The sequence below is a fragment of the Stenella coeruleoalba genome (assembly GCF_951394435.1).
Source record: "Stenella coeruleoalba genome assembly, chromosome: 11".
Taxonomy (NCBI): Eukaryota; Metazoa; Chordata; class Mammalia; order Artiodactyla; family Delphinidae; genus Stenella; species Stenella coeruleoalba.
This window is the reverse complement of record NC_137157.1, coordinates 79,248,847-79,276,401: the sequence shown is the minus strand read 5'-3', so window position 1 is coordinate 79,276,401 and position 27,555 is coordinate 79,248,847.

Here is a 27,555-nt window from a genome sequence, read left to right as displayed (position 1 = left end):
AAGAGATCACTTAGTTCAAATGTCTTCATGTTGTAAGATAGAATTTAGGCTCAAAGAAAATCTGAGTGATTTTTCTAAGGCAGAACAAAGTTAAGGCTAAAATACATTTCTCCGTGAACACACTTCCCCAGGTGGGTGTTCTGTCCCCGGTCCACCATCCTTGAGATATTCTGAATTAGTAGTAAAATGCATCAGATAAAATGAACAGTTGAGGTCAAAAGCCATACATATTAATGTGAAATATTTTTCCCCAGAGTTGTAATATGCTATTTCCAGTGGAAATTTTTCTTTTAAAAAATAAGTCTTAAAATCCAAATAAAGCATGGACTTTAGTTAATATGTCAACATTTGCTCATTAGTTGTGACAAATGTATCATATGTAAGATCTCAACAACAGGGAAACTGGGCACAGAGTCTAAGGAAATGGACACCCGGGAGGGGGAATGGGGGGGTGGTGGTGGTGGTGGGATGAATTGGGAGATTGGGATTGACATACATACACTAATATGTATAAAATAGATAGCTAATAAGAACTTGCTGTATAAAAAAAAAAGAATCTAAGGAAACCCTCTGTACTATCTGTAACTTTTTTGTAAATCTAAAACTATTCTAAAATTAAGAATTTATTTAAAAAATAAATTTTTGTCCTGTATTGAAATATTAATGCAAAATCTTCACTTTTGGTTTTCTTTAGGAGCCTCCTGAGGAAGCACTTTAGATGACTGTGAAGATGCCCAGTAATGGGAGGCTAAGTAGGAAAATATTGAAAGTGTTTATTTTCCTCCTCTCCTCTCCCATGCGCAGTCACATGTGGTCTGGGCAGTAGTGTTGGAAATGATTAAAAAATATCACAGCAAGAGAGAGCCTTTAAAACCTACATCAAATAGGTTTTGTGCTGTAAACACAATGTTGAACTTTTTTTTTTAAGCTTTCTTTTTTTAAAATTGAAGTGTAGCTGATTTACAATGTTATATTACTTTCAGGTATACAACATGATTCAATATTTTTATAGATTATACTCCATTTAAAGCTATTATAAAACATTGGCTATACTGCTTATGTTGTACAATATATCCTTGTAGCTTATTTATTTTATTCATAGTAGTTTGTACCCCTTAATGTTGACCATTATTCATCTTTTAAAATTGAGATAAAATTGACATATAACATTATATTAGTTTCAGGTGTGCAACATACTGATTTAATATTTGTATGTATTGCCAAATGATCACCACGATAAGTCTAGTTAACATACATCACCACACCCAGTTACAAATTTGTTTTTTCTTGTGATGAGAACTTTTAAGATTTATACTCTTAGTGACTTTCAAATATACAATACAGTATTACTAACTGTAGTCACCATGCTCTACATTCCATCCACAGGGCTTATTTATTTATTTATTTGATTATTTATTTTTTTGCGGTACGCGGGCCTCTCACTGTTGTGGCCTCTCCCGTTGCGGAGCACAGGCTCCGGACACGCAGGCTCAGCGGCCATGGCTCACGGGCCCAGCCACTCCGCGGCACGCGGGATCCTCCCGGACCGGGGCACGAACCCGTGTCCCCTGCATCGGCAGGCGGACCCTCAACCACTGCGCCACCAGGGAAGCCCAGGGCTTATTTTATAACTAGAAGTTTGTACCTTTTGACCCCTTCATGAATTTTGCCCACTCCCTCTCCCATCCCACCCCGCCCCCAGGCCCCACTCACCCCTCTGGCAACCACCAATCTGTTCTCTGAATCTATGAGTTCAGTTTTTTGTTTGTTTGGTTGGTTTTTTGTTTTGTTTTCTTTTTTCCAATTCCATGTGTAAGGGAGATCATGCAGTATTTGTTTTTCTGTCTGACTTATTTCACTGAGCATAATGCTCTCAAGGTCTGTCCATGTTGTCATAAATGACAAGATTTCTGTCTTTTTTATGGCTGAATAATATTCCTTTGTGTGTGTGTGTGTGTGTGTGTATCTCACATTTTCTTTATCCATTCATCTATTGATGAACACTCAGGTAACTTCCATGTTTCAGCTATTATAAATAATGCTACAGTGAACATAGGGGTGCATCTATCTTATTGATTTAGTGTTTTCACTTCCTGTGGATAAATACCCGGAAGTGGGATTGCTGGATCATATGGTAGTTCCATTTTTAGTTTTTTGAGGAATATTCATACTGTTTTCCACAATGGCTGCACTAATTTACATTCCCAGTAATAGTGCACAGGGTTTGCTTTTTCTCCACATCCTCGCCAACATTTGTTATTTGTAGACTTTTTTTTTTTTTGCAGTACACGGGCCTCTCACTGTTGTGGCCTCTCCCGTTGCAGAGCACAGGCTCCGGACGCGCAGGCTCAGCAGTCATGGCTCACGGGCCCAGCCGCTCAGCGGCATGTGGGATCTTCCCGGACCGGGGCACGAACCCGTGTTCCCTGCATCAGCAGGCGGTCTCTCAACCACTGCGCCACCAGGGAAGCCCTGTAGACTTTTTGATGATAGCCATTCTAACAGATGTGAGGTGATGTCTCATTGTGTTTTTTTTTTTCTAATTAACTAATTCCTTTTTATTTTTGGCGGCATTGGGTCTTTATTGCTGCGCATGAGGGGCTCTCTCCAGTCTCAGCAAGCAGGGACTACTCTTTATTGTGGTGCGTGGGCTTCTTATTGTGGTGGCTTCTCCTGTTGCAGAGCACTGGCTCTAGGCCCGCAGGCTTCAGTAGTTGTGGCACGCGGGCTCAGTAATTGTGGCTCGCGGGCTCTAGAGCGCAGGCTCAGTAGCTGTGGCTCGTGGGCTTAGTTGCTCCACGGCATGTGGGATCTTCCCGGACCGGGGCTTGAACCCGTGTCCCCTGAATCGGCAGGCAGATTCTTAGCCACTGAGCCACAAGGGAAGCCCCTCATTGTGGTTTTGATTTGCATTTGCCTGATGATTAGTAATGTTGACCGCCTTTTCAGGTGCCTGTTGGCCATCTGTAGGTCTTCTTTGGAAAAATACCTATGCATATCCTCTGTCCATTTTTTAATTGGTTTGTTTGTTTTTGTTATTAAGTTGTATGAGTTCTTTATATATTTTGGATGTTAACGTCTTATCAGATATGTGATTTGAAAATATTTTCTCCCATTTGGTAAATTGCCTTTTCATTTTGTTTATTTCCTTTGCTGTGCAGAAGCTTTTTAGTTGGACATAGTCCCACTTGTTCAGTTTTGCTTTTGTTGCCTTGGCTTTTGGTGTCAAATCCAAAAAAATCATCAAGATCTTTGTCAAGGAGGGTGCTGCCTATGTTTCCTTCTAGGAGTTTTATGGTTTCAGGTCTTATGTTCAAGTTTTTAATCCATTTTGAGTTAATTTTGGGGTATGGCATGAGATAATGGTCCAGTTTCATTCTTTTGCATGTCTTCTTTTATGTCTTTAAAGCATAGAGATTGGGGATACTCAAAGATATGATTTCTTCTGTAATAGTTGTTTGCTTGCAGAGATTACATTGATGAAGATACTTGTAGCTGATTTATAATTGATAAGATCTAAAATTGTGTTTTTTCAATTTTTCTCCCCCTAAAATTTAGAAAGAGTCCTTCCTGTAGTTTGAGACTTTTGGATGGCTCTGGTGATGTGAGGAAGTGGTTAGGGTGACGGGGACAGTTCTCCCTCCCCGAGTTGCTGGGGTTTGGGCTAACGGACGTTACCAGGAAGCATGGTCCACTTATAAGATCAGTTGTTGTGCTCTCCACATTCCTCTCCAGCCCTCCCCCTTCCCAAAGTTCTGCTCTATGTAAAAACTTTAAAAACATTTTAAAATCTTGCTTTCATGGACACGTCAAGTTCAAATACATCTCAGAGTAAGCGTAGGTTCCTTTCTGTAGGGCTTTGCTTTTAACTGGTTTAGGTCCCTGGCTGTGCCTAGTAAAACGAACCCCACTTGTGTATCTTCTTGAATGATGTTTTCACTCCATCACCGCAGAGCGAGCTATAGCATTACATGGGTGTTGTTTTTTCATGTGAAATCGTCTGTCAGCATTGACTCCGAAGTCAGCAGCAAATTCCCCCGTCATGTTCTAGCAAAGGAAAATGTGAGCTGAGTGGGCTTGGATTTTCAGTCGCTTGCTCAGATGTCGTAACCATGATGACTCTTCATCCACACGTTATGGCTTGAGAGACTGAAAACACAACCGAGGCATTGTCCATATTGTCAACCAAGTGCGTGTGTGTGTGTGTGTGTGTGTGTGTGTGTGTGTGTGTCTTTAGGATTCATCATCTGCCTCTCTGTACAGCCCTGGACCCAAACACTTTGCTTCCTAATCCCAGTTGCCTGACTTCCAGACTTACTGTGCCCTTTGGAATGGACCTTATTTTCAGACTAAAGTTTAAACTTAAGTTAAATAATAAATGATAAATGATTTACCTGCCAACCTTATTCTAGAAAAGGTAGGGTACATATATAAAGGAACCAGAATCTGATTCACAGGGTAATTTATTCAACCATTTAAAAATATTTCTTGAGTAGCCACCAAATGCTAGGTACTGTCTTAAGCACTCAGTAAATGACTGAGCTTGGTCATTTAACATTGTAGCCTCACAGATAAGAATTTTGCTGAAACCTTCTATTTGTCCCCAACCCTCCTTTATCCTGGTCTGAGCCCTGGGAGGCCAAATTGTAGAGACTCTGCGGAAGGGTTTTTCTCATCCTCTGGCCTTCCACTGTGCCGGCCAATGAAATATACTGGCAGGAGGCTGGGGGGCAGGAGGAGAGTGAGGCTGGGCGTTTATTCCCCCGTTTCTTTCTGGGGGGGAATCACAGCTCCTGCGAGGCAGCCTCCCGCACACAGCCTCCCCTCTGTGGGTTCCTTGAGGTTTAGGGCTTAGGGATGAGAAGAGCTCTGAGGCACTGCACTCTCCCCGCATGCTTTCCCTACACCTTGCCCTACTGCCTTTGTAAAAAGTCTTTTTTTTTTTTTTTTTTTGCGATATGCGGGCCTCTCACTGTTGTGGCCTCTCCCGTCACGGAGCACAGGCTCCGGACGCACAGGCTCAGTGGCCATGGCTCACGGGTCCAGCCGCTCCGCGGCATGTGGGATCCTACCGGACCGGGGCACGAACCCGCATCCCCAGCATCGGCAGGCGGACCCCCAACCACTGCGCCACCAGGGAAGCCCTGTAAAAAGTCTTTTTATTGGACTCTCTTCATATTGCCCCTCTGTTTCTTGCCAGAACGCTGCAAAAAGTCTGATGATGATGGTGATCACGATGAATACTGACATAGAAATAATAACTAATAGCACAGACCCCGTCCCAGGTAATACATGACTTTCACATGTATTATTTGATTATTTCCAAAACCCAAACAAGGTCAATGCTCTTCCCTTAACCTTGATGAATAAAGAAACTGACCTTTGGAAAGATTTGGCAGTTTCCCCAAGTCCATACAGTGAGTAAAAGGCAGACTCAAGTCCTGTGACTTCCAAGCCCCTGTTGTGAGCTGTACTAGCTCTCTTTGTGTCCCCGTCTGTGTGCTGCAGCTTTTCCATCCCTGTCCTGGACACGCAGCCAGAACATGGCTGCCCATCATCCTCTGTTACGTCTCAAATCTAGCATTAGGAATTCTGTTACATTTCATTCCATCTTGAGATATGGAAGTAAGAACATACAATTACTTTTGTTAATTGTCATAGTTTCTGGATTTTAACTCCTGGAACACGATTATGGAAGACATCTTAGATCATTATGGTAAATTTAATTACATGACAAATCAATAGATATAAGGGCTTCCCCCCCCCCACGAAAATCAGCAAAGTTAGAAGAAGAAATGACCTAACTATAACCCTAAATATAAAACCAGATATTAAACTGGCACATACTGACTTGTGTTTCCTAGACCCAGATGACTTTGGCGAACAGCATGGGGAGATTCCTTTGTGTCTGTTGTGCTAGTGGCCATGGCCTCCAAGGACAATCTGCTACCACAGCATATGATACTGTCACCTTCCTCAGTAGAGAATCCTCCAGGGTGACAATTTTCATATTTAATCTTTTCCAATTTTATTCTCTATTTGGTTTCCATACAGATATTGTAGATGCTCGCAGGAAAAAAAAACTGAACTCCTTGTGGAAATACAAACACACCAGGAAAGAAAGTAAAGGTCATTTGTCACATGTTGGTGAGGCTTTAGCTCTTATTAGAACATCCACAGAGTTTAAAAATCATTCAGTATTTAATAGAGACTTGGAATCATGTAACCGCATGTACCTCTAATTATTACCCTTATGAATGTGCATTCAGGGTTTTTTCTCTCTTATTTTCTCCTTTCTCCTTTTCCTCCTCTCCTTTTTCTGTGCTTCAGCCCTAGGCTGAAATTTCCTGAGAAATGTCTTCATCACATTTCAGGAGTCTAGGAGTGTGAGCTCAGAGACTTGGCTTTCAACAGGTTTCAAATAGTTCTCTTCATGTTTGATGATTCACTAGTCATCTTTTAAGTCTCTACTGCAGGCATAAGGGGATGTGGAAAACAAGAGGATAAAGCAGTCAGAATCTTGACACTAAAAACAGATTTCACCTATGAAGGACTATGGGTGATGGTGAAAATGAACGCTCTCTCGGTAGCTAGGGAATCTAACTCTCTCTATTTTCTTGACTTAGTTAAAATGCTGATACCTCCTATGAGATTACTGCTAATGGAAATTTCAAACAGTGAGTTCGTTAGGAGAGGGAAAAGTGTGTGGGAAGGTGGGTCATTCACAGAATGGGGCCTCTCCCGTTGCAGAGCACAGGCTCCGGATGCGCAGGCTCAGCAGCCATGGCTCACAGGCCCAGCCGCTCTGCGGCATGTGGGATCTTCCCGGACCGGGGCATGAACCTGTGTCCCCTGCATCGGCAGGCGGACTCTCAACCACTCTGCCACCAGGGAAGCCCCCGAGAGATGTCTGTTTTTAAGGCCACTGGGATATTTGGGGCTGTTGGTTACCTGGCATTACTGCAGCAATGGATGACTAATATAACATCTGTAATATAGGGAGCAATGGGTTCTCCTTGACTCCAAAGTAACACATCCTTAGGAATGTAAAAACTGTGGATTGCCTCATTCATCAACCATTTCAACCTTATTCTAGTATTGTAGAGGCTGGGAAAGCTATCAATTACATTTTCCAGATTCTCTTGCAGCTAAGATTTCAAATGCAATTTAGGTTCCATCAATCAGATGAAGTGTGAAACTTGAATTTAGATCTGAGTTGAGCAAGGCATCCATTTTTGTTTGTGCAGATCATGGTAGATCACGGTAGAAACTTCCTGACTTGGTGACTTTTTGCATAGGCAGTATTGCTTACTATGGCAGTGGTCTTGTGGTTCTGGGCCTGGGAGTTTTACCTGGATCCTCTGTCCAGGCTGTTCCTCTAACCTTTCCAAAATTTTTGTGAACTACCTGATATAGTAAGTATAAATTCCTTTCTGCTTACATGAGTTAGAGTGGTTTCTGTGTCAGCTACCAAAATCTAACTAATAAAAATCATAAAATAGGAATCTCAAATTATAAACTCATAAAAATCATACAGTAAGAATTTCAAACTAAAAAGTGGAGGCTGATCCATCATACTTTCAATCACCTATGGGGAAAAGTCCAGACTGAGCCTAATATATGAGTTCCTTCACAATTTGGCCCAAACTACTTTTCCAAACTCTTTCCTTACATCTTTTCTTAACTGTCATAACCACCAGCCATGCTGAGCCTCTAGACTTTCCCAAAGCACAATATGCCTTTTCTGTGACTTGGACATGCTGTTCTCTCTACCTTCAATTACTTTTTAACTCATTGGTTCATTTATTCAGCTAATGTTTATTGACCATCTACAATATGCCAGACCTTATGCTAAGGCACTGGATGTACAAAGGTAAGTAAACAAGGCCCTGTATGCAGGAGCTCCTAGTCCAGTAGAAGAGATTAATGTATAAATAACTAACTATGATAAATCCTGTTAAGTGCTAGAATATGACTTTAAAAAAAGTTCTGAGACAGTAGAAGAAAAGAGGAACTTGTTTACCTGAAGTCTTGGTGAACGTTTCCCAGAGAAGGTGATCTGGAGGTGAGTGTTATAATGTGAGCAGTGTGGAAAATTGACATATATACACTACCAAACATAAAATAGATACCTAGTGGGAAGCAGCCACATAGCACAGGGAGATCAGCTCAGTGGTTTGTGACCACCTAGAGGGGTGGGATAGGGAGGATGGGAGGGAGATGCAAGAGGGAGGGGATATAGGAACATCTGTATATGTATAACTGATTCACTTTGTTATAAAGCAGAAACTAACACACCATTGTAAAGCAATTATACTCCAATAAAGATGTTAAAAAATAATACTAAAATTAAATTAAATTAAAATGTTGTTTAGGTTAGGGAGAAAGGTAAAGCAGGAAAGAAAAATATGAAGTTTCAGCTTTTAACAGGGGGCGGGGGGTTGGAGAAGGAGGGTTGAAAAAGTGGCACTCAAGCAAAGACCTGAAGGAGGAGAGGAAATGATAAAAAAAAAAAAAGAAGAAAATGATAAGGAGCAACTCAGGTTTCTCTAGTAGGAGAGTGGAACAAAATGAGGCTGGATTCCAACTGCCAGACCCTTTTGAAGCAATACTGTAGATTCCGTTGAGCAATGGAGAGTCTATGGAGGTTTTCCTATAAGGAAGTAATGAGATTAAGCTACACGGTCAGGCTAACTCTGGTGGCCGTATGGAACATGGACCACAGTGGAGGAGACTGATGACCAGGATACGATTTAGGAGGTGGTTGAAATACCATGAGGCTTTGAACTAATTCAGTAGCAGTAGCGGGTAGAGAGAAAGGGGTCAGTTGTCAGAAATGTGTTTCTGGAGAGAATGGAAGGACCTGATGAACAGTTGCATCTGGGGAATGAAAGGAGGGAGGAGTTGGGATGCCTGAAGTTTCTGGCTTTGATTATTGGCTAGATGAGTACAACGACTTAGTAGCACTCAGTACATATTTGTTGACAAAATTACTGCAATTGGTTTCACTCACCAAGACGGAGAATATAAAAGAAGGATGAAGGAGGATTTTGTGTGTGTGTGTGTGTGTGTGTGTGTGCGCGTGTGTGTGTTTTGGAGCTGGGGGAGGAAAAGGTGATGTTTTGAAATGTTTCTGGTAGACGGGAAGCGATCTGGGGCGAGAACAGAACTAGAGATATGTATTGTGTTTGGGCGTCGTCAGCATAGAGGAAGGTGAGAGCGGTAAGATCGCCCAGGCAGAGTGTGTAAAGTGGAAGGCGAGTGGCCTAGGGATAAGTGTTTGGGAATACTGAGAGACAGAGGGTGGAGGAGGAAGAGGGGTCAGAGAAGGAGACAGGGAACAAATCCAGGGGAGAAACCCATGTTAAGGAGGCATTTATGGAGCCAAATGCAGCAGAGTAAGAACTGTCAGTGTCCAGTGGATTGAAAATTAGGAGAGCCTTGCCCGCTTGGCAAGAGCAGCTTTACTGCAGTTTTGTGGTAGAGGAGTGGACAGCACCTGAGAGTTGGAGAGAGAGGGTATTAATACACTTACAGGTTGGGGCCTGGGGGAGAATAGGAGGAGAGGTGGGGTAGTTCTTCTAGGGAAGCTAAGGCTAAAGGGAAGACTTTTTCTAATGGAGAATGAAGAGGAAGGAACTAACAGAACTGCTTTCACCATCACCACCAGCTCTGCTAACACCACCGTTTACTGAAGGTGAATGCACCTTGTCACCATTTTATATCACAAGTGTGGAGCTAGAAACCTTTTCCTAAGTTTCACAACAGCCATGCAGGTTGGGAATATCTATTTCCTTTGCTCAGTAGGAGGAAAGTGAGGTCCAGAGGTTACTCAATGCGGAGGCGCTGGACCCAAGATCCGAACCCTGGGCTAACTGTCTTCCAGATCGGCATAACAATGACTCCAAAGCCCATCTGCTTTCTAAAGCACCATTGTATGTCTTATTTAGGATGGGAGACGTTGGTAATAGAGAGAAGCGAACGATAACTAACAGAACAGAAACAGAACGGAGGCCTGGAGGAGATAAGGCTAATAACAAAAAGAGTCAATACTCATAGAGAATTTACTATATGCCAAATGATGGAATATTTAATTTTCTTTAAAAAATTTTAAATATTACCGTGTTTTTATTAGTCTCATTCATGGATGTTTCTTCATTGCGGCGGCAGCAAGGGAAAAAAAAGGAAACTTCCTTCATGCACGCGCAAAGGGTGTGATACTGCCCTAAGGCAATGGCAAACATTTCTCCACGTGCTCACGCCCACTGAAGCCGGCCTGCAGTGAAACTTCGAGGCGAATTCCAGCGCCCGGAGCTAGCCCAGCAAGAGTCAGGGGGTGCACTGGGGAGGGAGGAACCTGTCCCCTCCTTGGCAGTCGTACCTCGCCCAGGGACGTCCAGAAAAAAATGTTGCCATGTCCCCGGTCTCTGGTCTGTGGTCCCTGGTCCCTGGTTTGCAGTCCCCGGCTCTGGTCACGGTGCCAAGCAGAGAAAGGCACACCGGGAGGATCAGGACCAGGCCATGCTCTTGGGGGTCCCGCAAAGGGTCCCCACTGCCCAGGGATCACAATGCGTCCCACTCACTCCACTGCAGGTTGTCCTGATGGAGTATTTATTAAATCATCACAGGGGCTTCCCCGGTGGTGCAGTGGTTGAGAGTCCGCCTGCCGATGCAGGGGACGCGGGTTCGTGCACCGGTCCGGGAAGATCCCACATGCCGCAGAGCGACTGGGCCCGTGAGCCATGGCCGCTGAGCCTGCGCGTCCGGAGCCTGTGCTCCGCAATGGGAGAGGCCACAACAGTGAGAGGCCCGCGTACCGTAAAAAAAAAAAAAAAAAAAAAAATCATCACAAACAACCCTCTGTATTGTTTCCATTTTACAGATGAGAAAACGAAGGTCCAGAGATATTAAGTAACCCAAACGTATAAGGGTCCATAGCTAATGAGTCAGGATTCACTCAGGCATTCTGACTCTGTAGCTTATATTCTTAACTCTTGGTCACTGGTCTCCCAGGTGGAAGGTTTTTTTTGAACATGAATAAGGAGGGACCCATTGTTCTCTGAGAAGGAAGAGAGAGTTAAGGGAGATGTAGATCTCACTGTCGATGAGTTGCATGGTGGTAGGGGTAAATGAAGGAGTTCATCCTGATGACTTATTTTCTTGGCGAATCAGGAGGCAGTTACCTGGGTAGAGGAAGAAGGTTGGGTAGAGGGAGGCTGGGCTTGGGGGTTGAGCAGAGCAGCAAAGATTGGGTTTGGCCACTGGAAGAAATAGAAATCAAGGCAGAGCAAAGTTCAACGAGAAGTGCTGGGGAGGCTTCACAGGGACGAGAGACCGTTTGCACAGGTATGTGGTCACCCGGTTTTGCATATTTCTCCAGTGCACACAGTTGTCAAAGAGTGGAGAAAGCAGATCACACCACTGATCCAGGCCTGGGGGTTTGTGCAGCATACCCGGATGACCCCTTGTTATAGATACTCCATCAGTAAGCTCTGTCAGTTTTGCTTCCTATCTCCTAAACACCTCTTAAATCTATTCAATTTTCTCCATCTTTACCATCGTCACCTTAGTCCAAGTTACAATCACCTCTTCCCTGGACCACTGTGTTAGCCTCCTGACTAGTTTAATCCTCCCTCCGTGGTCTCCTTCCCTTTCATTCTCCACCCAGTAGCTAGAGTGAGTTTTTCAAAAGCTAATCTGGTCCCACCATATCCTTTCTTAAGCTTTCTCAGGGGCTCCTCTTGGCCCTCGCCCAGCATGGAAAGTCCTGCAGAGCCTCTCAGTCACAGCTCATGCACTTGCTTTCTCCATACCAACCACACTGATATTCCCCCCTCCCCGCCAAAAAAAAAAAAAACTTGCCATAGGGCCTTTGCTTGTGTAGTTTCCACTACTTGGAATACTTTCCCTGTCCATCTTCACCATAGACAGCTTCTACTCTTCTTTCAGATTTCACCTCTAGCACTATTTTCTTTTCTTTTCTTTTCTTTGGGCTGTGTTGGGTCTTCACTGCTGTGCTCAAGCTCTATCTAGTTGCGGTGAGTGGGGGCTACTCCTCGTTGCGGTGTGTGGGCTTCTCATTGCAGTGGCTTCTCTTGTTGTGGAGCATGGGCTCTAGGCGTGTGGGCTTCAGTAGTTGTGGCACTTGGGCTTAGTTGCTCCACGGCATGTGGGATCTTCCCGAACCAGGGATTGAACCCATGTCCCCTGCATTGGCAGGCGGATTCTTAACCACTGTACCACCAGGGACGTCCCTCTAGCACTATTTTCTGAGATAGTTTCTCCATCCTCCTTGTATCAAACCTCCCCAGTCTAGGTTTTCACAGCACCAGGTACCTTTCCTGTACAGCACTTGTCACAGTCTTACATTTTTATCTCTCTTTACTCTCTAGACTGTAATCTCCAGAAAAGAAGGGACCATGTCCTTTTTTGCTCATTATTATTTTACCCCAGCAAGTGGCATGATGTTTAGCACATAGTAGGTGATCAATAAATATTTGTTTAACAAGTAAATGGTTGAATAAAAGCATTTATTAATTGCCACCCATACTATATACAACGTTCCTTCATTAAATAGGAATAATATTTAGTGATTTATAATGTCCCTTCAAACTCGTAGGCTAATTTTTACATGAGGAAAATTTCATTTTTAGACTATATTTATCACTTCTTCATGCCAAATAAAGATTCTTATGCCAAGACTGTATGCCATTTATTTATCCCTTGAATGTTAACTCATGCTATTAAACTAGTTGTCCAATTCTAGGAGGCAAAGATGGAATTTGACTTAGATAGCTGAAGAAAAATATTGTCAAGATATATTAAAAGTTTTTTAAAGAATAGTTATAAAAATAGATGATTAGTCCCTTTGAAGAGAGGGCTCTGACGACTTGGAATGGCCTAAATAATAATATATGTATATGTCATGATACGAATTTAACTGTCATGAAGCAAAATAGAAAATACATTATGGCAGTTACCTCATGACCAACAACAAGAGATTTTTTTTCACTGTTGGAAACCTTAGAATTATGAAAGGACCTGTCTATGAACCAATAACCACACTTATTTTTGAGGGCACAAAGGTATATTTTTAGAATAATATTTCTTTTTAAAAAATTTTTATTTTAGGGCTTTCCTGGTGGCGCAGTGGTTGAGAGTCCGCCTGCCGATGCAGGGGACACAGGTTCATGCCCCGGTCCAGGAAGATCCCACATGCCACGGAGCAGCTGGGCCCGTGAACCATGGCCGCTGAGCCTGCGCGTCCGAAGCCTGTGCTCCGCAACGGGAGAGGCCACATCAGTGAGAGGCCCGTGTACCGCAAAAAAAAAAATAAAATAAAAAATTATTTTACATTGGAGCATACTTGGTTTACAACATTGTATTAGTTTGAGGTGTACAGCAAAGTGATTCAGTTATGCATATACATATATCTATTCTTTTTCAGATTCATTTCCCATATAGGTTATTATGGAATATTGGGTAGAGTTCCCTGTGCTATACAGTAGGTCCTTGCTGATTATCTATTTTATATATAGTAGTGTGTATATGACAATCCCAAACTCCTAATTTATCCCTCCCTCCGCCATAAGTTTGTTTTCTATGTTTGTGAGTCTGTTTTTGTTTTGTAAATAAGTCCATTTGTATCATTTTTTAAGATTCCACATATAAGTGATATCATATGATATTTGTCTTTCTCTGTCTGACTTACTTCACTTGGCGTGATAATCTCTATGTCCATCCAGGTTGCAGTTGATGAGACATTTCTGAGAATTGAAGATATACTTAGAAATAACTCCATTAGTTGGTGAAGAAGTATCTATTTTATTCTTTGCTGGATCAATAAAATATCTAGTACAGTGCTATATATACATGGGTCCTTAAGAGTCATTTGATTCTGATAAGGAAATATACACTAGGAAAAAAAATCAATCCCTCTCCTTGGAGGACAATATGGATGAAAGCTATGGCAGGTCTTCTTCTGAGCTCTTTGTAGCCCACTCTATTTTTAAAGGGTGGGATCTGTCTCACTTAAAGTACTCAGTACTTAGAGGCATGATTACTGAGCTTAACATACAGTAATCTACTGCCTTGATTTACTTCTTATGTCTTCACCTCTTCCACTACCTCATCCCAGAACTTTACATGGTGCTCAGACCCTGTCTCTCTTGATTGATTAGTTTGTAGCTTTTCACAACAGTACTTTAGAGGCATTAAGTTGTAGCTCCCAGTTATGAAAATGAATATTGGTCTTTTTTTTAAAGTAACAAATGTTTTTTCATCCTAGGTGTTATAATCTTAAAGATAATTATAGCTTTAATCTTCAATTTAAAAAATCCCCATGATACAGTACTTTTCACAGTCTCCCACTTTTATTATAGTCTTAATATTCTCACCATCTGATTTCGCTGGAGCGACCTTCCTATAATATTCATGTAAACTGTACTATGAGAAGATCAGTGCCTTTCCTAGGGTTCTTGAGGATGCCCGAGGTGGGGAGTTGGGGAATGGGGTACCCGATCCCCCCTCTGAGGGGACGAACGGCCCCCAGTCCCTGCTCCGTGTGAACATTCAATCCCTGCCCATGGCTTTGCCTCTGTGATGGCTTCTCCCTGTTCATACAGCTTTACCTCCAGCTCCCTCTCCTTCCCCAAAGCACAATACAGCAAAGCTGCTGAGAACTGGGGGACAAGGACGGGGATCACAGCAGAGCTTCTGTGGGTTGGCTTTTCCTTAGGCCTCTTTGCCTCCATTTTGGTCAGGCGTGCTTGCTCTACAAAGATCATTTTCCCAATCCCTTTATCTGCTTTGAGGTCCCAGTTCCTTATCCACTCTCTCTGAGGTACCATCTGAAAACTTTAAGTCCCTACTACCATACAACTCGGTTTGGGGCCAAACTGTGTGTATACCTTAAAAGGCCTGTTAGCAAGCTCCTCTAAAGACAAACACATAGAACTGATAGATTTGGAAAATTTTTTGGCAGTATTCCTCTAATGTAGATCAAATCTAATTCATATGTAGAGCTGCCCATACCCACTGCACCCCCCTCTCCTTCTTGTTGCTGCCAAGAATTCCTACAGGGAAGAATCTGGGTTTATTTTTTTCTTTTACATTAAAATGACACTGATGGTGTTATCATGATATTGTCAGTAACCTGAAAAATAGAAAAATCTTGTGAAATACTGATTTCAAATGTTGAAATTAAAAATAGAATTGTTCTTCCATCATAATTTCTTTTCTATCCTGAGTCTGAAAGCTTCTGCTAAAGGGTATGGTACTCCTGATACTTGCCAGCAGGGCTTTTCAAATCTTTTTGGTATTACATCTCTGTTTTTTATTTATAAACAAAAAATTTGAAATATGTGAAGCTATAAACCATGAGCATGGAAATAGAAATGAAATGCACTATCTCATAGGACACTCAGAATGGAGGAGGAGAGAAAATAAATGTTAAAGGGTATTCTTTAGCCTTAAGGGGAGAAATCAAGGTCAGGGATATTGAGAGAAAGAGTTTATTTGACCGACCATGTCTTTGGAGTGAGAAAGATTTTGGATCCCAATATCAGTTTAGTCTCTAATTAGCTGGACAAGTAACCTTGGACAACCCTCTCTATATCTCACTTTCTTCCTTTACAAAATAGGGATTATAATACCTCCATCTAAGAGTTATAGTGAAGATTAAATATACTGGGAATGTGTCTGGTATGTGATAAGTGTTTGATAAATGCCACCATCCTTCTGTTCTCCCTTCCTCTTTTCTTCCTTCTAAAGTGGGGACTGCAGCAGGACAAAGCCGCAAAATTCTTTAAATTAGAAATTCTTATAATTAGGATGAGTAAAATTTTTTATAGAAAGTGATAAATATTTAATATATATTTAGATTTTAAAGCAGAGAGGATAACTAATTTAAAAAATTTTATCTATAAGGAATGGGAGAAAATATAGTGGAGGAGAAAGGGATGCAAACCAGGTTTCTTAGAATATCCTCGTTTTGTTTATTAGACTTTGAAACTGTGAAAATATTTTATATAATTATAAAACAAAATTAAGTTTAAAATCCCTAGACAGTGAAGAGTAAATGAAACAAAATCAACCTTACTGTATATTCAGTTGTTGACAGAAAAGAATTGTACTGAGTAATTTAAACCTGGTAATTGGACAGTATATCCCGAGTAGTTTATATCCTAAGCTTAGGGGAGAATGAAAACTTTTTATAAATAGTTTTCAGGAGTCATATGTTTACCTGAGACTGTTCTATGTGTATTGTGGGACAAAGCAAATGAGTAATTATATGACATTCTAAATCAAATTCTAGGTTTCTCAGCTTGAAAGATATGAGAGTGTAAATAAAAATACTCTACTCCCAAATTTGAATTAGGAGTACCAGTTGAATTCAAGAGGAATTTTATCTTAAAAGTTTTTCCCAGTTTTGTCCACTTAAAAGGCCTAGTAACACTAGGTAACCCATTATCAATGAACACTCTTTGTGTCCGGACTGTGGTTTCTAAATACCATATCCCACTAAAAGGACCCTCAGCCCCTTGTAGAAATGTCTGAATCCAAGTCTGGGGTAGGCAATGTACAAAATGAGCCTAGAACATCTTGTCATATGAGAAAGAAAGGAAGGAAGCTGTGGTATAAAATTTATATTTATATTCATATTTCTTATATGGCATTTGTCCCCAGTTTCTGGCACAGGTCTATTAAAACCTTTGCAATTTCCTGAGTGGTAGCAGTGTGTTTTGTTATTCATTATAAACACCTTTCAACGATATCTGAGTTTATGCTAAAGAGTTGATTCTTGGTGGCCCCTAAATAGAATTAGGATGGGGGCTGGTTACAGAGGAAACAAACACATGATTTGAGGGTTTGAACTTTCAGCCCCACTTCCTTCTGAACTCCAGGGGGAGGAAGGTGGCTAGAGATCAAGTTCATTCACCAAAGGCTAATGATTCAATCAATCATGCCCAGGTTATGAAACTTAGATAAAAACTGAGAAAGAACGAGGCTAAGGGAGCTTCCAGATTGGGAAGATGGCAGGCCCAGGGAGGGTACGGAAGTTCTGCACCCCTCCCCCTTTGCCCTATTCATCTCTTTGTCTGATTGTTCATTTGTATCTTTAATGACATTATGAAACAACAGAAATTTGAATGCTCCTGCAGGTGTGGTTCTCTGGAAGGTAGACTCTGAGACAAAGATCAGTAACAGGGAATTGGCTGGGGAGTACTCCGGCGACCAACACCTGTGGGGGAAAGGAAAGCGGCAGCACTGAACAGAGGAAGCTGGGCTCAGATGTAGTTACAGCAAGACCTCTGCCATACCCACAGGGAGCACTGCAGCTGCGATGGTTCCTCAGAGCAGGACCAAGTTGGGACGAGGCACGTGGGCCTTTAACCCTGCACTCACCAATCACTGGGTGTGGACTGCCCCAGGGAAATGTGCATGACTTTGAGGGAAAAGGGTAAAAATCGTGAGGGCTGTCAGCTGGTAGCACACCCAGCAGCTGGAGGACTAAGGCCTTCGACCCTGAAGGGAGAGCTGGGTGGCACCATGCACCGTCCACTACAGATGCTGGCTGGTGGTTTGATGAAATTAGAAAATGACTTTTAATCTTCTTTTAGGTATAATGCTTTTATTATGATTATGTTTTAAAATGAGTCCCTATCTTTTAGAAATAGAGACTAAAATATTTACTAATGAAATGATATCACAGATGGGATGTACTCCAAAATAATATTTGAGGGGTGAGGGGTTGTGGGAATATAAATGATCCGAGTTGATAATTTGTTGAAGTTGGTGATGAGTATAATGATGCCCATTGACTTTTTCCATAATTAAAAAAGTAAAAAGAGATAATAAAATTAAAAAATCATTTATAAAACAAATAGGCCACTTCATATGGCATAACAGATGACATTTCTGTGAACATGATTAATGTTCATTTAATATAATTCTTCTATATAAAATGTTCATAAGTAGATAGAGATCTCTATTATGTTTTAATTTCACAGAGAAGATAGTAAGAAAAAATAATGAGAGAAGGATGAATTTAGGTTTGAATGAAGGACTAATGCCCTAAGAAATAAAAAGTTATTAAATATCATATTATTGGGAAAGAGTAATTTGGGCATCTTAAGAGTAGAACAGATATACATCCTTCTAAGAAGCTTTACGTGAAATCTGACTGAAGGCAATCGGGGCATTGCAGCCCTCTGACTGTCTTTTGTGCTGTAGAATGCAGTGGAGTATTTTTTTCCCTTTCAACACATGGTAATTATTTCTCCCCTTCAAAGGAAAAATGGCTTTTATGTGTGTCATGAACACAAGATAATTTTGTCCTTGGTGATGAAATATTTGTACACCTAGTTTAAGAACTTGTGATAAATAAAGCTAGGTTAAAAATAACAGCGAATGTCATTTTTTTTTAATGAAAATTCTTTCATATAGCACATTTCCTGACTGTGCTGTTTCTAATTTCTGTTTTAGTTCCTGCACTCATTGTCAAGAGAAGTGGGTCAGACTAGCTGCAGAGAATGTTACCTTGAGCTCTATTCTATAATTATGATTCAGCAGGAAGACTCTGTGTGTGTGTGTGTGTGTGAGAGAGAGAGACAGAGAGACACTGAAAAGCATTTAGGGGAAAAAAATCTTAAATTAAGCTTATAACCCATGTAACTATTTCAATGGCACGATAAGGTGAGTTTGTGTATACCATGTGAATCATTAATAATTAGAAAATATATCACATTGCCCATGCTTCATGCCATTCCATGTGGGGGACTTGTCTTTACACTGAAAGGATAAAAGAACATCTGTTCCTTGGCAGTTTTAGCCTCCCTGGGGCCTAATTTGGCCCACTCTATTTGGACCAGATTCCCAGCAAAATGGGATGTGGGCCCTGTATCCTCTAATTAATCTTGCCGTATTTCTTGCTCTTTGCATGGCTACTTTTCCTCTAACCTTCACTTTGGGTCTTTGTCTCAGATGTTATGCCAAGATAAGTTGAGAGAACCTATTGGTAGGCCAGGAGAAAATCTAGAGGTCTCCTGGGTGTTCTGAAACATTAAGGTTTTAGACAGTACTAAGTAGAGTAAAAGCATAATATTAATGCTAATGCTCTAGAAATCTCCACTAAACCAAGCATTGCTAATATTTCACTGCCATTATGACAAATATCTGGGTCATTCATTAATGGGGAGGTTTTCTCTCTTCATGGCCCAGATACGAGAAGGTCCAAACTACCAACAGAGGCTCCTCACACAGACCTGGGCCAGGAGGTTCTGAGTTAACAGGCATTGTCTTGTTCTTACTGGTGCTTACACCATTCCCATCCATCTTTTTTTTTCCTTCTGCTCTTCTTTCTGCCATTTTCTTCTTTCACGATGGTTTCTTACCCACTCTCTCTTGTCACATGGTTATTTTTCCCAGCATGCTTCACTCACCTACAAAAGCCGCCCCAAACCAGAGTGTGAAGTCGAAGGATTCATCTTGGGGCCCTTTTCTCCTTTAGCCCATACCCCTCCTCATTGTCAAAAATGCTTTCCTCACCCTCCCTCTGATCACAGCTTCCTGGAAGGGAAGGGGCTGCTGGACTCATGCAGATACTGAGATATAAATAACGATGCAGAACACCTCCTCCCCCCAGTGAGATTGGTATTTTAATAGTTGCCCCATTGCTGCCATTTTCACACTTCACCCTCCTTAGTTCTTTCTTCTCATTTTTGCCCATAGCGTGCTAGTTCTTTGCTTATACCTCTACCACTGCTAGAATACAGGGTAGTCCACCTCTCAACATGTCTTTCTTTGACCTTCATGGATCCTAATATCTGTCAGCTTTTAAAAATGTGTGCCTGACTAAAAGGACCGTTCATTTCCTTGTAACTTGTTTTCTGTTACTTAGAGCCAGAAAAATCATCATCAACAACAACAACAGCAAAGTGGTGAGCTTGCAGTAAAATTATATATGCACTCAGGTACTTAAAGACCACAGTGAAGGAAGGAAGGCAACATCAGTTAGGGTCTTTGGTTGTGAGAAAAAAGAGACATTCCGGCTAACATGGGGGAAAGGAATTTATTGGAAGGATCTGGAGTAGCTCCAAGAAAAGCTAAACAAAGGAGTCATGAAAGGGATAAGGATAGGGGCAGCTCTAGGGGTCCAGGTGGCAGGAACTAAGGCCCAAGATCCTTGAGGCACTGCAGCCTGATGTAATGGTCAGCCATTCCCCAATCCTTGACACCCTCTGCTCAAGACACAAATGCCAGAGAAAGAGAGGATGATGGGTCCATCTTGGGTCACAGGCCCACCCTTCGACTGGTGAGAGATGCGGGAATGGCGGGAATGGGGCATTTAGGCCTCTGAATACCAAGCAGTAGGTACCCAGAAGAGCCCAGAGTCTGAAGCAAGATCATGGTGCTGTGCTCAGAAGAAGAGGGTGCCAAGCGGGCAAAACCCACAAGGGGCCAGCAGAGCTGAGAAGTAAATTGATTCAAATGGGGACAAGCAGATTTAATCTTTTTTTAAATTTATCGTTTTCTGTTTGTTGAGAGTAGCCACTTCCCCTCCCCTTTTTTAAAACACAGAAAGCCAAGATACAAAAAAGTCAGTGTTCAAGGTCAGGCTATCAAGAGGATTCACTGACTGAAAATAGAACTACCATACGATCCAGCAGTCCCACGACTGGGCATATACCCTGAGAAAACCATAATTCAAAAAGAGTCATGTACCACAGTGTTCATTGCAGCTCTACTTACAATAGCCAGGACATGGAAGCAACCTAGGTATCCATCGACAGATGAATGGATAAAGAAGGTGTGGCACATATATACAATGGAATATTACTCAGCCATAAAAAGGAACGAAATTCGGTCATTTGTAGAGACATGGATGGATCTAGAGACCGTCATACAGAGTGAAGTAAGTCAGAAAGAGAAAAACAAATATCGTATATTAACGCATATATGTGGACCTAGAAAAACGGTACAGATGAACCGGTTTGCAGGGCAGAAACTGAGACACAGATGTAGAGAACAAACGTATGGACACCAAGGGGGGAAAGTGGCAGTGGGGGTGGTGGTGGGATGAATTGGGAGATTGGGATTGACATGTATACACTGATGTGTATAAAATGGATAACTAATAAGAACCTGCTGTATAAAAAAATAAATAAAATTAAATTTAAAAAAATTAGCTACTGGGAAGCAGCCGCATAGCACAGGGAGATCAGCTAGGTGCTTTGTGACCACCTAGAGGGGTGGGATAGGGAGGGTGGGAGGGAGAGGCAAGAGGGAGGAGATATGGGGATGTATGTATATGTATAGCTGATTCACTTTGTTAAAAAGCAGAAACTAACACACCATTGTAAAGCAACTATACTCCAATAAAGATGTTCAAAAAAAAAAAGAGGATTCATTGATTAAGAATATTAAACATGATATAACCCTATGAGTCAGTATATGCTAAGTACTTTCCATATATTTGCTAATTACTTCCCACAACAACCCAGAAAGGTGGGATTCTTATCAATCCCGTTTTATGAAAGAGGAAACTGAGGCCCAGAAAAGTTAAGTAACTTACCCAAGACTACAGAGCTGGTACCATATGCAGCAGAGGAAGGATTCAAGCGCAGGCAGTGTGGGTCAGTCTGTGCTCTTATCCACTACGCTGTCTACCTCAGAATCTTTCTATAACAAAAGAGAATTTTACAGCAAAATACTCCCAGAAAATGTGCAGCTCTGATCATCTTTCCTATGTTGAATGGAAGGAGCAACGGGAACAGGGACATTTTAAATGACAGTCAATAATCCCGCCCGCATGGACCCGACTTGGGGATTTTAGGGATTTTATCAATAAACACCTGTTTCCATTCAAATATAATGCACCAGGACAGAAGTCACTGGCACGGGAAGACACAGGCTCACATCCTGGGAAGCCGGCTACATGGTCCTATTTCCTCAGGGAAGTTATTCGAAAGTATGGGTCGTTTTATTTTTAGTTTCCTTCAGATTCCACCCCAGAGCACATCCCTTCACTGTCTCTCCCAGACACTCCTCTGCTTTTCAAAAAGAGAAACACTGAACCTTCTCTCCTTCACACTAAAAGGCCTTTGTCTGAAACCACACATGTCGATTTTCAACAGAAAATCATATTAAAGCACAGTGCTTCCTTTATGTGCCTCCTGCAGCTTTCAGAGTTCCTGTGTCCCTGGATTTATGATGTGCTCTACACTTTCCACATTCTCAGTGCTGTTTTCCCACATTTGAAGGAGAAATGATCAAGAGATTTGTGCTGGAGTAAATTTATTCTGTCTTGAGCTGGGTGAAGGTTCCAAATTCACCACAGCATGGAAAATATAAATGCTGTAAGCATCGTGCTTCCTTCCCAGACACTGCCGGCAGGCAAACACTGGGCCTGGGGCACCAATGAACGTGGCATTCTTGTCATCACGCCTCTGTTCAGAGCTGTTTGCCTTTTCTGAATTGAGTGACAGAAACCTGACCAGATTTCATGACCCTACCAGTTGGTTTCACATGGGGAGAAAAATCTCCTGGGCCCTTTTTAGCTCCCTTGCTCTCATAGAGGGGAACATGAGCTCTGAGGGCTGAGAGCACTGAGCTGGGGATGTGCCCTCAGTCCTCAGGACAGGACACTGCAGAGAGCAATAGAAGAATGTGTAAAGTGGAAGTTCATTTTCACCTTTCAAGAAATTAAACTGTTGACTCCCAGTCATCATCTTAGAGGTGTACGTCGCTCTATTTAAGAATAAGGAGCTTGGGCTTCGCTGGTGGCGCAGTGGTTGAGAGTCCGCCTGCCGATGCAGGGGACGCGGGTTCGTGCCCCGGTCCGGGAAGATCCCACATGCCGCGGAGCGGCTGGGCCCGTGAGCCATGGCCGCTGAGCCTGCGCGTCCGGAGCCTGTGCTCCGCAACGGGAGAAGCCACAACAGTGAGAGGCCCGCGTACCGCAAAAACAAACAAACAAACAAAAACAAAACAAAACAAAAAGAATAAGGAGCTTAGGCAAGGGAGCAGAAACTTGGAAATAATGGTTTGCTGGGTGGGATTTTCACCCAGTGGGTCAGGATGCTGCAGCCTTCTTTTCTGTTTACTTCCATATGTAATGTAACTGTCCACCTGCTCCTGCCCTGTCATGTCGAGAAGACTTCCTTCTGTAGTAGACTTGGTCCCTCAGTGAGAGGTGGTCAGTCACAGGGTTGGGTGGGATGTCAGCAGACAGAACTATATGCAGGGTTGGCGAGGGGATTGGCCACCTCCCCTTGATGTTTGAGACGGGCCACGCCCCGTCATAAAGCATCTTTACTATATGAATTTGGTTCGGTCAGCTTTCAAGCCCTTCATGCTTTGCTGCTTTTCTTCTTGCCCCTTTACTATAAAAAAATCATGTATTCCACAGTTTCTTTCAGTGTCCTAATTGGTAACACAGCAGGGCAAGGGCAGACAATGTTCTGCCTTTGGGTGACCTGCTGGGTAAGACCAAGAATATCTTTCATCTAAAAGTCGAGGCAAACAGAATTATGGACATAAAGAACAGATGGGGGTTGCCAAGGGGGAGAGGGTTAGGGGAGGGATGGAGTGGGAATTTAGAGTTAACAGATGTAAGCTTTTATATATAAAATGGATAAACAACAAGGTCCTACTGTATGGCACAGAGAACTATATTCAGTATCCTATGATAAACCATAATGGAAAAGAGCTTAAAAATGTACAAATATGTATAACTGAATCACTTTGCTGTACAGCAGACATTAACACAACATTGTAAATCAACTATACTTCAATAAAATAAAAAGAATGGAAAGAAAAAAAGTAGAGACAAATGACAGGGTAGCATTAAAGATCAATGGAGAGAGATATGGACTAATCAATAAGGAAAAATGAAAACATTGCTTATCGTCATGGAAAAAAAAATCATAAAACCTTTGCTTATTATCATGTTAAACTGTTTCAGTCTTACTAAGATCTAAGTGGGAAAAATCAAAACTTTAAAGCTTTTAAATAAAATATAACATTCTGTTCAGAAGACTTTCTTTAAAAGGGACACAAAAAACTGCACACCAGAATTGAAGAGTTGATAAATTTGAGTATATTAAACTTAAAATTTCTGTCAAACAGAAACACAAAAACCAAATAAAGATAGATAGCTACAGACTAGGGAAAGACATTTGCAATGTACACACATGTGCGCACGCACACTCACCCATACAAATAAATAAAAAACTAAAAGCAGAGACCTTTCATTTCCTCCCTGGCCTGGATCCAGTGTCTCTCCCCTCACTTTCTTGTCTCCAGTCAAGCTAGCCTCCTTGCTGTTTCTAGAACACCCATAGGCACTCTCCCACCTCAGGGCCTCTGCTCTGGCTGTTTCCGCTGCCTGGAATGCTGCCTCCCCGTTTGGTATCCACTCGGCTAATATCCTCACTCTCGTCAAGTCTTTGCCCACTTTCTCATTAAGGCCCACCCTGAAACTCGTATTTCACTCAGCATCTGCTCTGTCCCCCCAACTCCCAGTTCCCTTGCCCCAGCTATAGCACCTATTTACTTATTATGCTTATTATGTTTCCTGCCATTAGAATTAAAGCTCGTGGAGACAGGGATCTCTCTTTATTTGGTTCACTGGTGTATCCCAAGTTCCTGGAACATCGACTGGTACAATCACGCAAAACGGTTATAGGAACTCAAAAAAAATTTGAAGGAGCAAAGGAATGACCCTCATTGGAAGTCAGTGCTTACCAATCAATGTGACACAACCCTCTGATGTACCACCAGTGGGTTACAGATGTGCTGAGATATTGACACCCTCACCCTTGAGGCAGCTGGCCAGGGTCTGGGGCAGCAGAGGACCTGTGCAATTATGTCCAATTATGCTGTAAGTAGCCTTTTGCCTTTACCCCACCATCCTTCATAGTATTGCCACTTTCCAGGTGTGCCAGGACATTAAAAGTTCAGGAAGCACTGCTATGGCTAAGCTGTGCCTTGTCATGTAAAAATGGATATATTGTATACTTTTCACCCTAAGTGTCCCTCTCTGGATGTGCCCCTGTATCTTGACTCAATCAAATGTTGGTTCAATAACAATTTCTGTTTTTCCTCCATGAAATGTTCTTTTAAACAAATGAGTTTATGCCATAAATTGCATGTTTTAGAACATAAAGAATGTATGTTAAATGAATCAAAGAATGAATGAATATGTAACAAGAGAGTGGGAGAAATATTTAAAATGTTAAAATTCTTGACGGTTGTTGCAGAGAGTGGTGGTGAGAAAATCAGGAGGTCTGAAAGATGGTGCTAATGAATTAGTCCTAAATTTTTCTGCCTCGTTGCTCTTAAATGGAAGTTCCTTTAAGAGGGAGGGTTGATGGGAGGCCTTCCCTACAAAGACCGCAAAGTCTGGGGATCTGCTTCCCTAAATATTCCTCCTGGGCCCCTTAACACAAAGAAAGCTCTTAGCATCACCTCTAGTTTAATCCTCACCTGGGTTTATATAATAAGGAAGGTCATGGTGCTAGATCTACCGGCACTAGTTTTCTTAAAAAACATCGCTGTGGGACATAGGCAAAGTCTCGGCTGCTGGGTGAGCAGGTATTAAAGCAGAGCTATAAAGGACTGAGAGGATGTGAGCCAGAGATTGAGAAACAAGACCAGAAGAGCCAGGGGAAGCCTGGGAGGAAAGCTCAGGGCCAGACAAGGCAGTTGGCTGGATATAGGAGTGCCCGGATTCTGGCAAGCACGAGAGATCTTGGAGCCAGGAGTTAGGCAGAAGCCAGGAAACTCTGGGTTCATGAGGTGAAGGCTGAAGGGTGTGGGGAGAGAGAGTCAGGAACAAGGCAGCAGGAACCAGCATCAGGGATGCCTTGAAACCAAGACAACTGCCTCTGCCAGGCAGGCTTTTCTATGCGTCTTGCCAAGGCAAAATGCAGCATCTGGAACAGTGTGCCCGGGCCTGCAGGTGGGAGCAGGGTGAAGAGGTGACGAGGTTCGATGGCCAGGTTATAGCTACAGACAAGGGAAGGTTCTGGCATTCAGCCTCTCTCTCTGAGAAGGCAATCTTTCCCGTCCCCTCTTTCTAGATCTTATGCAGCATTGAAGGATGAGAGTTGGATGTACTGTGACAACCTGTTAGGACTTTTTAGGACAGTCAGTAATGTCAAGCATTCCATCCCTAAAGGACGTGGCCCTGCCTTGGTCCCTCCTCTGCCATCTCTCATGTTACCCTGGTCATCTGAACCCCACTTACGACCTAGAAACTCTGGGACAGTCTAACCATGAAGCCAAAAATGAGGATGCATGATTGCCAAGGTCCCTTTAACAGTGGGGTCATGGACAGACGAGCCACAACTATCCACTTTGAGGATTCTGGGAAAGGTTGATAATGTCTGAATGAGGGGAGTTCAGGATGGGACACATCCAGGATCTGACCATCACACAAAGGGCCTAGGTTCCATATTTGTGATTTTAAGAATTAATGCTCGTCGATTGATGTAATAAACATGGTTTCTCTTCTCCATTTGTCCAACTAATATTTATTGAGTACCTACTACATGCCATGCCTATGCTGCTCCCTACCAGCATTAACCTGGCTCCCCTGGCCAACCTGGGATGCCTGTATTCTGTCGCTCAACCCCCTTTTCCAGTTAGCTGATACTTTGCTCTCTGAATGAAGTTTGCTATAACTTTATGTTACTCTTACCTGCTAAAGATTTTTGCTGCTATCTGAATTTCTAACCCTTCTGCAGGCATTTAGAAGATGACTGTTTGGCTTCTGCATGTTCTTCTGCTGTTACATATTTCCAAAGCAAGAAAGGGCATTTACATGGAAGATGCAAACCCAAGAAGCAAACAGTTACAGTGTAGCCTGCAACCTGTTCTCCAGCCCCAGATACACTTGGACTTGGTATTCTAGGGCCTGCAAGCCATTAAGGCATAGACTATTTAGGTGATGTGATTGGACCCTGGGGACTGATGTGCTAGATAGAGTAGGTCAGATCTAGCAAAGATGGAGAGAAAGAATAGATGATAATAAAGATGAATAATAATAATAATTATTATTACATGAATAATAATAATATGGTAGTCACTACGACATAGTTATAGGGGAGAACACAGACTTTGAAGTCAAGAAGTCAAGAAGACATGAGTTCAAATACCAGCTCTGGGCTTCCCTGGTGGCGCAGTGGTTGAGAATCTGCCTGCTAATGCAGGGGACACGGGTTCGAGCCCTGGTCTGGGAGGATCCCACATGCCGCAGAGCAACTAGACCCGTGAGCCACAACTACTGAGCCTGTGCGTCTGGAGCCTGTGCTCTGCAACAAGAGAGGCCACAACAGTGAGAGGCCTGCTCAACGCGATGAAGAGTGGCCCCCGCTTGCCACAACTAGAGAAAGCCCTGGCACAGAAACGAAGACCCAACACAGCAAAAATAAATAAATAAACTCCTACCCCCAACATCTTTAAAAAAAAAACAAAAACAACCCAGCTCTGACACTATCTGTGTAACCCTGACCAAGTTACTTGACTTTTTGGGTCTTAGTTTCTTCATCT